General features: G+C 58.2%; 3 non-coding genes and 3 pseudogenes across 3 annotated transcripts; all 6 read left to right on the forward strand.

Moving 5' to 3' along the window:
- The first annotated feature begins 1,934 nt into the window (after nucleotides 1–1,934).
- Nucleotides 1,935–2,053, forward strand: LOC143417991 (5S ribosomal RNA). Its single transcript, XR_013098139.1, has one exon. It is a non-coding gene; the product is annotated as a 5S ribosomal RNA (ribosomal RNA).
- A 1,570-nt stretch (nucleotides 2,054–3,623) lies between these two features.
- LOC143417587 (5S ribosomal RNA) lies at nucleotides 3,624–3,732 on the forward strand (annotated as a pseudogene).
- Nucleotides 3,733–4,942: 1,210 nt separating this feature from the next.
- On the forward strand, nucleotides 4,943–5,061 carry LOC143417214 (5S ribosomal RNA). Its single transcript, XR_013097431.1, has one exon. It is a non-coding gene; the product is annotated as a 5S ribosomal RNA (ribosomal RNA).
- A 3,496-nt stretch (nucleotides 5,062–8,557) lies between these two features.
- LOC143417598 (5S ribosomal RNA) lies at nucleotides 8,558–8,666 on the forward strand (annotated as a pseudogene).
- Nucleotides 8,667–9,993: 1,327 nt separating this feature from the next.
- Nucleotides 9,994–10,102, forward strand: LOC143417588 (5S ribosomal RNA; annotated as a pseudogene).
- Nucleotides 10,103–11,239: 1,137 nt separating this feature from the next.
- Nucleotides 11,240–11,358, forward strand: LOC143417881 (5S ribosomal RNA). Its single transcript, XR_013098029.1, has one exon. It is a non-coding gene; the product is annotated as a 5S ribosomal RNA (ribosomal RNA).
- Nucleotides 11,359–12,161: the final 803 nt, after the last annotated feature.

Here is a 12,161-nt window from a genome sequence, read left to right on the forward strand (position 1 = left end):
GCCTGAGTGACCGGCTGGGGCCACTTACACCACATCAGGGCCTGTGGCTCTGGCTGAGGCCACTTACACCACACCAGGGCCTGTGGCTGCTGGCTGAGGCCACTTACACCACACCAGGGCCTGTGGCTGCTGGCTGAGGCCACTTACACCACACCAGGGCCTGTGGCTGCTGGCTGAGGCCACTTACACCACACCAGGGCCTGTGGCTGCTGGCTGAGGCCACTTAAACCACACCAGGGCCTGTGGCTGCTGGCTGAGGCCACTTACACCACACAAGGGCCTGTGGCTGCTGGCTGAGGCCACTTACACCACACCAGGGCCTGTGGCTGCTGGCTGAGGCCACTTACACCACACAAGGGCCTGTGGCTGCTGGCTGAGGCCACCTACACCACACCAGGGCCTGTGGCTCTTGCTCAGGCCACTCATATCACACCAGACCCTGTGCTTCTGGCCAAGGCCATCTTCACCAAACCTGGCCCAGTGCTGCTTGCTGTGGCCATGTACAACACACCAGGCCCTGTGCTGCTGGCTGAGGCCACTTACACCACACCAGGGCCTTATTTGCTTCTGAGGCCACTTACACCACACCAGGGCCTGTGGCTGCTGGCTGAGGCCACATACACCACACCAGGGCATTAGTTGCTATTGAGGCCAATTACACCACACCAGGGTCTGTGACTCTTGCTCAGGCCACTTACACCACACCAGGGCCTGTGGCACTGGCTGAGTCCACTTACACCACACCAGGGTCTGTGACTCTTGCTCAGGCCACTTACACCACACCAGGGCCTGTGGCACTGGCTGAGGCCACTTACACCACACCAGGGCCTGTGGCTGCTGGCTGAGGGCACTTACACCACACCAGTGCCTGTGGCTTCTGGCTGAGGCCACTTACACCACACCAGGGCCTGTGGCTGCTGGCTCAGGCCACTTACACCACACCAGGGCCTGTGGCTGCTGGCTGAGGCCACTTACACCACACCAGGGCCTGTGGCTGCTGGCTGAGGCCACTTACACCACACCAGTGCCTGTGGCTGCTGGCTGAGGCCACTTACACCACACCAGGGCATTAGTTGCTATTGAGGCCCCTTACACCACACCAGGGTCTGTGGCTCTTGCTCAGGCCACTTACACCACACCAGGGCCTGTGGCACTGGCTGAGGCCACTTACACTACACCAGGGCCTGTGGCTCTGGCTGAGGCCACTTACACCACACCAGGGCCTGTGGCTGCTGGCTGAGGCCACTTACACCACACCAGGGCCTGTGGCTGCTGGCTGAGGCCACTTACACCACACCAGGGCCTGTGGCTCCTGGCTGAGGTCACATACACCACACCACGGCCTTATTTGCTTCTGAGGCCACTTACACCACACCAGGGCCTGTGGCTGCTGGCTGAGGCCACATACACCACACCAGGGCCTTAGTTGCTATTGAGGCCAATTACACCACACCAGGGCCTGTGGTCTTGCTCAGGCCACTTACACCACACCAGGGCCTGTGGCTCTTGCTCAGGCCACTTACTCCACACCAGGGCCTGTGGCTCTTGCTCAGGCCACTTACACCACACCAGGGCCTGTGGCTCTTGCTCAGGCCACTTACACCACACCAGGGCCTGTGGCTCTTGCTCAGGCCACTCATATCACACCAGGCCCTGAGCTTCTGGCCGAGGCCATCTTCACCAAACCAGGCCCTGTGCTGCTAGCTGTGGCCATGTACAACACACCAGGCCCTGTTCTGGTTCCTGAGGCCATCTTCAACAATCCAGGGCCTGTGCTGTTGGATAAATGCTAAACTGAGCCTTTGGGTTAGGGTATTATGCAAACATGCAGGTATGGTTATAGGATTGTCTTCGTAACTTCAGGTACTTGCCACCTAATCACTTGAATCCATAAATTGAGACATTGTGCTGGGGCCAGCAGCTTACGGCCAGCAGCTTACGGCCATACCACCCTGAGCACGCCCGACCTCGTCTGATCTCGGAAGCTAAGCAGGGCTGGGCTTGGTTAGTACTTGGATGGGAGACTTCCTTGGAATACCTGGTGCTGTAAGCCTTTCATTTTCATGTCATTGAACCGCTTTTGATCCAGAGAAGGGGTGTATTAAAAGACCAAAAGCAGCTGCCCATTAATGAGGGCACATTAACGACATTGCTTTTGGCTCTTTTCCAATGTCTTGTGCTGCTAGCTGATGCCACCTACACCACACCAGGGCCTGAGTGACCGGCTGGGGCCACTTACACCACATCAGGGCCTGTGGCTCTGGCTGAGGCCACTTACACCACACCAGGGCCTGTGGCTGCTGGCTGAGGCCACTTACACCACACCAGGGCCTGTGGCTGCTGGCTGAGGCCACTTACACCACACCAGGGCCTGTGGCTGCTGGCTGAGGTCACTTACACCACACCAGGGCCTGTGGCTGCTGGCTGAGGGCACTTACACCACACCAGGGCCTGTGGCTGCTGGCTCAGGCCACTTACACCACACCAGGGCCTGTGGCTGCTGGCTGAGGCCACTTACACCACACCAGGGCCTGTGGCTGCTGGCTCAGGCCACTTACACCACACCAGGGCCTGTGGCTGCTGGCTGAGGCCACTTACACCACACCAGGGCCTGTGGCTGCTGGCTGAGGCCACTTACACCACACCAGTGCCTGTGGCTGCTGGCTGAGGCCACTTACACCACACCAGGGCATTAGTTGCTATTGAGGCCCCTTACACCACACCAGGGTCTGTGGCTCTTGCTCAGGCCACTTACACCACACCAGGGCCTGTGGCACTGGCTGAGGCCACTTACACTACACCAGGGCCTGTGGCTCTGGCTGAGGCCACTTACACCACACCAGGGCCTGTGGCTGCTGGCTGAGGCCACTTACACCACACCAGGGCCTGTGGCTGCTGGCTGAGGCCACTTACACCACACCAGGGCCTGTGGCTCCTGGCTGAGGTCACATACACCACACCACGGCCTTATTTGCTTCTGAGGCCACTTACACCACACCAGGGCCTGTGGCTGCTGGCTGAGGCCACATACACCACACCAGGGCCTTAGTTGCTATTGAGGCCAATTACACCACACCAGGGCCTGTGGTCTTGCTCAGGCCACTTACACCACACCAGGGCCTGTGGCTCTTGCTCAGGCCACTTACTCCACACCAGGGCCTGTGGCTCTTGCTCAGGCCACTTACACCACACCAGGGCCTGTGGCTCTTGCTCAGGCCACTTACACCACACCAGGGCCTGTGGCTGCTGGCTGAGGCCACTTACACCACACCAGGGCCTGTGGCTGCTGGCTGAGGCCACTTACACCACACCAGGGCCTGTGGCTCTTGCTCAGGCCACTCATATCACACCAGGCCCTGTGCTTCTGGCCGAGGCCATCTTCACCAAACCAGGCCCTGTGCTGCTAGCTGTGGCCATGTACAACACACCAGGCCCTGTTCTGGTTCCTGAGGCCATCTTCAACAATCCAGGGCCTGTGCTGTTGGATAAATGCTAAACTGAGCCTTTGGGTTAGGGTATTATGCAAACATGCAGGTATGGTTATAGGATTGTCTTTGTAACTTCAGGTACTTGCCACCTAATCAGTTGAATCCATAAATTGAGACATTGTGCTGGGGCCAGCAGCTTACGGCCATACCACCCTGAGCACGCCCGACCTCGTCTGATCTCGGAAGCTAAGCAGGGCTGGGCTTGGTTAGTACTTGGATGGGAGACTACCTGGTGCTGTAAGCCTTTCATTTTCATGTCATTGAACCGCTTTTGATCCAGAGAAGGGGTGTATTAAAAGACCAAAAGCAGCTGCCCATTAATGAGGGCACATTAACGACATTGCTTTTGGCTGTTTTCCAATGTCTTGTGCTGCTAGCTGATGCCACCTACACCACACCAGGGACTGAGTGACCGGCTGGGGTCACTTACACCACATCAGGGCCTGTGGCTGCTGGCTGAGGCCACATACACCACACCAGGGCCTTAGTTGCTATTGAGGCCACTTACACCACACCAGGGCCTGTGGCTGCTGGCTGAGGCCACCTACACCACACCAGGGCCTGTGGCTTCTGGCTGAGGCCACTTACACCACACCAGGGCCTGTGGCTCTTGCTCAGGCCACTCATATCACACCAGACCCTGTGCTTCTGGCCAAGGCCATCTTCACCAAACCTGGCCCTGTGCTGCTGGCTGAGGCCACTTACACCACACCAGGGCCTTATTTACTTCTGAGGCCACTTACACCACACCAGGGCCTGTGGCTGCTGGCTGAGGCCACATACACAACACCAGGGCCTTAGTTGCTACTGAGGCCAATTACACCACACCAGGGCCTGTGGCACTGGCTGAGACCACTTACACCACACCAGGGCCTTAGTTGCTATTGAGGCCACTTACACCACACCAGGGCCTGTGGCTGCTGGCTGTGGCCATGTACACCACACAAGGGCCTGTGGCTGCTGGCTGAGGCCACATACACCACACCAGGGCCTTAGTTGCTATTGAGGCCAATTACACCACACCAGGGCCTGTGGCACTGGCTGAGGCCACTTACACCACACCAGGGCCTGTGGCTGCTGGCTGAGGGCACTTACACCACACCAGGGCCTGTGGCTGCTGGCTGAGGCCACTTACACCACACCAGGGCCTGTGGCTCTTGCTCAGGCCACTCATATCACACCAGACCCTGTGCTTCTGGCCGAGGCCATCTTCACCCAACCAGGCCCTGTGCTGCTAGCTGTGGCCATGTACAACACACCAGGCCCTGTGCTGGTTCCAGAGGCCATCTTCAACAATCCAGGGCCTGTGCTGTTGGATAAATGCCAAACTGAGCCTTTGGGTTAGGGTATTATGCAAACATGCAGTTATGGTTATAGGATTGTCTTCGTAACTTCAGGTACTTGCCACCTAATCACTTGAATCCATAAATTGAGACATTGTGCTGGGGCCAGCAGCTTACGGCCATACCACCCTGAGCACGCCCGACCTCGTCTGATCTCGGAAGCTAAGCAGGGCTGGGCTTGGTTAGTACTTGGATGGGAGACTGCCTGGGAATACCTCGTGCTGTAAGCCTTTCTTTTTCATGTCATTGAACCGCTTTTGATCCAGAGAAGGGGTGTATTAAAAGACCAAAAGCAGCTGCCCATTAATGAGGGCACATTAACGACACTGCTTTTGGCTGTTTTCCAATGTCTTGTGCTGCTAGCTGATGCCACCTACACCACACCAGGGCCTGAGTGACCGGCTGGGGCCACTTACACCACATCAGGGCCTGTGGCTCTGGCTGAGGCCACTTACACCACACCAGGGCCTGTGGCTGCTGGATGAGGCGACTTACACCACACCAAGGCCTGTGGCTGCTGGCTGAGGCCACTTACACCACACCAGGGCCTTAGTTGTTATTGAGGCCACTTACACCACACCAGGGCCTGTGGCTCTGGCTGAGGCCACTTACACCACACCACGGCCTTATTTGCTTCTGAGGCCACTTACACCACACAAGGGCCTGTGGCTGCTGGCTGAGGCCACATACACCACACCAGGGCCTTAGTTGCTATTGAGGCCAATTACACCACACCAGGGCCTGTGGCTCTTGCTCAGGCCACTTACACCACACCAGGGCCTGTGGCTGCTGGCTGAGGCCACTTACACCACACCAGGGCCTGTGGCTGCTGGCTGAGGTCACTTACACCACACCAGGGCCTGTGGCTGCTGGCTGAGGGCACTTACACCACACCAGTGCCTGTGGCTTCTGGCTGAGGCCACTTACACCACACCAGGGCCTGTGGCTCTTGCTCAGGCCACTTACACCACACCAGGGCCTGTGGCTGCTGGCTGAGGCCACTTACACCACACCAGGGCCTGTGGCTGCTGGCTGAGGCCACTTACACCACACCAGGGCCTGTGGCTGCTGGCTGAGGGCACTTACACCACACCAGTGCCTGTGGCTGCTGGCTGAGGCCACTTACACCACACCAGGGCATTAGTTGCTATTGAGGCCCCTTACACCACACCAGGGCCTGTGGCACTGGCTGAGGCCACTTACACCACACCAGGGCCTGTGGCTGCTGGCTGAGGGCACTTACACCACACCAGGGCCTGTGGCTGCTGGCTGAGGGCACTTACACCACACCAGGGCCTGTGGCACTGGCTGAGGCCACTTACACCACACCAGGGCCTGTGGCTGCTGGCTGAGGCCACTTACACCACACCAGGGCCTGTGGCTGCTGGCTGAGGGCACTTACACCACACCAGTGCCTGTGGCTGCTGGCTGAGGCCACTTACACCACACCAGGGCATTAGTTGCTATTGAGGCCCCTTACACCACACCAGGGCCTGTGGCACTGGCTGAGGCCACCTACACCACACCAGGGCATTAGTTGCTATTGAGGCCAATTACACCACACCAGGGTCTGTGACTCTTGCTCAGGCCACTTACACCACACCAGGGCCTGTGGCACTGGCTGAGTCCACTTACACCACACCAGGGCCTGTCGCTGCTGGCTGAGGCCACTTACACCACACCAGGGCCTGTGGCTTCTGGCTGAGGTCACTTACACCACACCAGGGCCAGTGGCTGCTGGCTGAGGGCACTTACACCACACCAGTGCCTGTGGCTTCTGGCTGAGGCCACTTACACCACACCAGGGCCTGTGGCTGCTGGCTCAGGCCACTTACACCACACCAGGGCCTGTGGCTGCTGGCTGAGGCCACTTACACCACACCAGGGCCTGTGGCTGCTGGATGAGGCAACTTACACCACACTAGTGCCTGTGGCTGCTGGCTGAGGCCACTTACACCACACCAGGGCATTAGTTGCTATTGAGGCCCCTTACACCACACCAGGGCCTGTGTCTGCTGGCTGAGGCCACTTACACCACACCAGGGCCTGTGGCACTGGCTGAGGCCACTTACACCACACAAGGGCCTGTGGCTGCTGGCTGAGGCCACCTACACCACACCAGGGCCTGTGGCTCTTGCTCAGGCCACTCATATCACACCAGACCCTGTGCTTCTGGCCAAGGCCATCTTCACCAAACCTGGCCCAGTGCTGCTTGCTGTGGCCATGTACAACACACCAGGCCCTGTGCTGCTGGCTGAGGCCACTTACACCACACCAGGGCCTGTGGCTGCTGGCTGAGGCCACCTACACCACACCAGGGCATTAGTTGCTATTGAGGCCAATTACACCACACCAGGGTCTGTGACTCTTGCTCAGGCCACTTACACCACACCAGGGCCTGTGGCACTGGCTGAGTCCACTTACACCACACCAGGGCCTGTGGCTGCTGGCTGAGGCCACTTACACCACACCAGGGCCTGTGGCTGCTGGCTGAGGTCACTTACACCACACCAGGGCCTGTGGCTGCTGGCTGAGGGCACTTACACCACACCAGTGCCTGTGGCTTCTGGCTGAGGCCACTTACACCACACCAGGGCCTGTGGCTGCTGGCTCAGGCCACTTACACCACACCAGGGCCTGTGGCTGCTGGCTGAGGCCACTTACACCACACCAGGGCCTGTGGCTGCTGGCTGAGGCCACTTACACCACACCAGTGCCTGTGGCTGCTGGCTGAGGCCACTTACACCACACCAGGGCATTAGTTGCTATTGAGGCCCCTTACACCACACCAGGGTCTGTGGCTCTTGCTCAGGCCACTTACACCACACCAGGGCCTGTGGCACTGGCTGAGGCCACTTACACTACACCAGGGCCTGTGGCTCTGGCTGAGGCCACTTACACCACACCAGGGCCTGTGGCACTGGCTGAGGCCACTTACACTACACCAGGGCCTGTGGCTCTGGCTGAGGCCACTTACACCACACCAGGGTCTGTGGCTCTTGCTCAGGCCACTTACACCACACCAGGGCCTGTGGCACTGGCTGAGGCCACTTACACTACACCAGGGCCTGTGGCTGCTGGCTGAGGCCACTTACACCACACCAGGGCCTGTGGCTGCTGGCTGAGGCCACTTACACCACACCAGGGCCTGTGGCTCCTGGCTGAGGTCACATACACCACACCACGGCCTTATTTGCTTCTGAGGCCACTTACACCACACCAGGGCCTGTGGCTGCTGGCTGAGGCCACATACACCACACCAGGGCCTTAGTTGCTATTGAGGCCAATTACACCACACCAGGGCCTGTGGTCTTGCTCAGGCCACTTACACCACACCAGGGCCTGTGGCTCTTGCTCAGGCCACTTACTCCACACCAGGGCCTGTGGCTCTTGCTCAGGCCACTTACACCACACCAGGGCCTGTGGCTCTTGCTCAGGCCACTCATATCACACCAGGCCCTGTGCTTCTGGCCGAGGCCATCTTCACCAAACCAGGCCCTGTGCTGCTAGCTGTGGCCATGTACAACACACCAGGCCCTGTTCTGGTTCCTGAGGCCATCTTCAACAATCCAGGGCCTGTGCTGTTGGATAAATGCTAAACTGAGCCTTTGGGTTAGGGTATTATGCAAACATGCAGGTATGGTTATAGGATTGTCTTTGTAACTTCAGGTACTTGCCACCTAATCAGTTGAATCCATAAATTGAGACATTGTGCTGGGGCCAGCAGCTTACGGCCATACCACCCTGAGCACGCCCGACCTCGTCTGATCTCGGAAGCTAAGCAGGGCTGGGCTTGGTTAGTACTTGGATGGGAGACTACCTGGTTCTGTAAGCCTTTCATTTTCATGTCATTGAACCGCTTTTGATCCAGAGAAGGGGTGTACTAAAAGACCAAAAGCAGCTGCCCATTAATGAGGGCACATTAACGACATTGCTTTTGGCTGTTTTCCAATGTCTTGTGCTGCTAGCTGATGCCACCTACACCACACCAGGGCCTGAGTGACCGGCTGGGGCCACTTACACCACATCAGGGCCTGTGGCTGCTGGCTGAGGCCACTTACACCACACCAGGGCCTGTGGCTGCTGGCTGAGGCCACTTACACCACACCAGGGCCTGTGGCTGCTGGCTGAGGCCACCTACACCACACCAGGGCCTTAGTTGCTATTGAGGCCAATTACACCACACCAGGGCCTGTGGCTCTTGCTCAGGCCACTTACACCACACCAGGGCCTGTGGCTGCTGGATGAGGCCACTTACACCACACCAGGGCATTAGTTGCTATTGAGGCCACTTACACCACACCAGGGCCTGTGGCTGCTGGCTGAGGCCACCTACACCACACCAGGGCATTAGTTGCTATTGAGGCCAATTACACCACACCAGGGTCTGTGGCTCTTGCTCAGGCCACTTACACCACACCAGGGCCTGTGGCACTGGCTGAGGCCACTTACACTACACCAGGGCCTGTGGCTCTGGCTGAGGCCACTTACACCACACCAGGGCCTGTGGCTGCTGGCTGAGGCCACTTACACCACACCAGGGCCTGTGGCTGCTGGCTGAGGCCACTTACACCACACCAGGGCCTGTGGCTCCTGGCTGAGGTCACATACACCACACCACGGCCTTATTTGCTTCTGAGGCCACTTACACCACACCAGGGCCTGTGGCTGCTGGCTGAGGCCACATACACCACACCAGGGCCTTAGTTGCTATTGAGGCCAATTACACCACACCAGGGCCTGTGGTCTTGCTCAGGCCACTTACACCACACCAGGGCCTGTGGCTCTTGCTCAGGCCACTTACTCCACACCAGGGCCTGTGGCTCGTGCTCAGGCCACTTACACCACACCAGGGCCTGTGGCTCTTGCTCAGGCCACTCATATCACACCAGGCCCTGTGCTTCTGGCCGAGGCCATCTTCACCAAACCAGGCCCTGTGCTGCTAGCTGTGGCCATGTACAACACACCAGGCCCTGTTCTGGTTCCTGAGGCCATCTTCAACAATCCAGGGCCTGTGGTGTTGGATAAATGCTAAACTGAGCCTTTGGGTTAGGGTATTATGCAAACATGCAGGTATGGTTATAGGATTGTCTTTGTAACTTCAGGTACTTGCCACCTAATCAGTTGAATCCATAAATTGAGACATTGTGCTGGGGCCAGCAGCTTACGGCCATACCACCCTGAGCACGCCCGACCTCGTCTGATCTCGGAAGCTAAGCAGGGCTGGGCTTGGTTAGTACTTGGATGGGAGACTACCTGGTGCTGTAAGCCTTTCATTTTCATGTCATTGAACCGCTTTTGATCCAGAGAAGGGGTGTATTAAAAGACCAAAAGCAGCTGCCCATTAATGAGGGCACATTAACGACATTGCTTTTGGCTGTTTTCCAATGTCTTGTGCTGCTAGCTGATGCCACCTACACCACACCAGGGCCTGAGTGACCGGCTGGGGCCACTTACACCACATCAGGGCCTGTGGCTGCTGGCTGAGGCCACTTACACCACACCAGGGCCTGTGGCTGCTGGCTGAGGCCACTTACACCACACCAGGGCCTGTGGCTGCTGGCTGAGGCCACCTACACCACACCAGGGCCTTAGTTGCTATTGAGGCCAATTACACCACACCAGGGCCTGTGGCTCTTGCTCAGGCCACTTACACCACACCAGGGCCTGTGGCTGCTGGATGAGGCCACTTACACCACACCAGGGCATTAGTTGCTATTGAGGCCACTTACACCACACCAGGGCCTGTGGCTGCTGGCTGAGGCCACTTACACCACACCAGGGCATTAGTTGCTGGCTGAGGCCAATTACACCACACCAGGGTCTGTGGCTCTTGCTCAGGCCACTTACACCACACCAGGGCCTGTGGCTGCTGGCTGAGGCCACTTACACCACACCAGGACCTGTGGCTCTGGCTGAGGCCACTTACACCACACCAGGGCCTGTGGCTGCTGGCTGAGGCCACTTACACCACACCAGGGCCTGTGGCTGCTGGCTGAGGCCACTTACACCACACCAGGGCCTGTGGCTGCTGGCTGAGGCCACTTACACCACACCAGTGCCTGTGGCTTCTGGCTGAGGCCACTTACACCACACCAGGGCCTGTGGCTCTTGCTCAGGCCACTCACATCACACCAGGCCCTGCGCTTCTGGCCGAGGCCATCTTCACCAAACCAGGCCCTGTGCTGCTAGCTGTGGCCATGTACAACACACCAGGCCCTGTGCTGGTTCCTGAGGCCATCTTCAACAATCCAGGGCCTGTGCTGTTAGATAAATGCTAAACTGAGCCTTTGGGTTAGGGTATTATGCAAACATGCAGGTATGGTTATAGGATTGTCTTTGTAACTTCAGGTACTTGCCACCTAATCAGTTGAATCCATAAATTGAGACATTGTGCTGGGGCCAGCAGCTTACGGCCATACCACCCTGAGCACGCCCGACCTCGTCTGATCTCGGAAGCTAAGCAGGGCTGGGCTTGGTTAGTACTTGGATGGGAGACTACCTGGGAATATCTGGTGCTGTAAGCCTTTCATTTTCATGTCATTGAACCGCTTTTGATCCAGAGAAGGGGTGTATTAAAAGACCAAAAGCAGCTGCCCATTAATGAGGGCACATTAACGACATTGCTTTTGGCTCTTTTCCAATGTCTTGTGCTGCTAGCTGATGCCACCTACACCACACCAGGGCCTGAGTGACCGGCTGGGGCCACTTACACCACATCAGGGCCTGTGGCTGCTGGCTGAGGCCACTTACACCACACCAGGGCATTAGTTGCTATTGAGGCCAATTACACCACACCAGGGTCTCTGGCTCTTGCTCAGGCCACTTACACCACACCAGGGCCTGTGGCACTGGCTGAGGCCACTTACACCACACCAGGGCCTGTGGCTGCTGGCTGAGGCCACCTACACCACACCAGGGCATTAGTTGCTATTGAGGCCAATTACACCACACCAGGGTCTGTGACTCTTGCTCAGGCCACTTAGACCACACCAGGGCCTGTGGCACTGGCTGAGGCCACTTACACCACACCAGGGCCTGTGGCTGCTGGCTGAGGTCACTTACACCACACCAGGGCCTGTGGCTGCTGGCTGAGGGCACTTACACCACACCAGTGCCTGTGGCTTCTGGCTGAGGCCACTTACACCACACCAGGGCCTGTGGCTCTTGCTCAGGCCACTTACACCACACCAGGGCCTGTGGCTGCTGGCTGAGGCCACTTACACCACACCAGGGCCTGTGGCTGCTGGCTGAGGCCACTTACACCACACCAGGGCCTGTGGCTGCTGGCTGAGGGCACTTACACCACACCAGTGCCTGTGGCTGCTGG

This window comes from Maylandia zebra, linkage group LG3 (assembly GCF_041146795.1).
Source record: "Maylandia zebra isolate NMK-2024a linkage group LG3, Mzebra_GT3a, whole genome shotgun sequence".
Taxonomy (NCBI): Eukaryota; Metazoa; Chordata; class Actinopteri; order Cichliformes; family Cichlidae; genus Maylandia; species Maylandia zebra.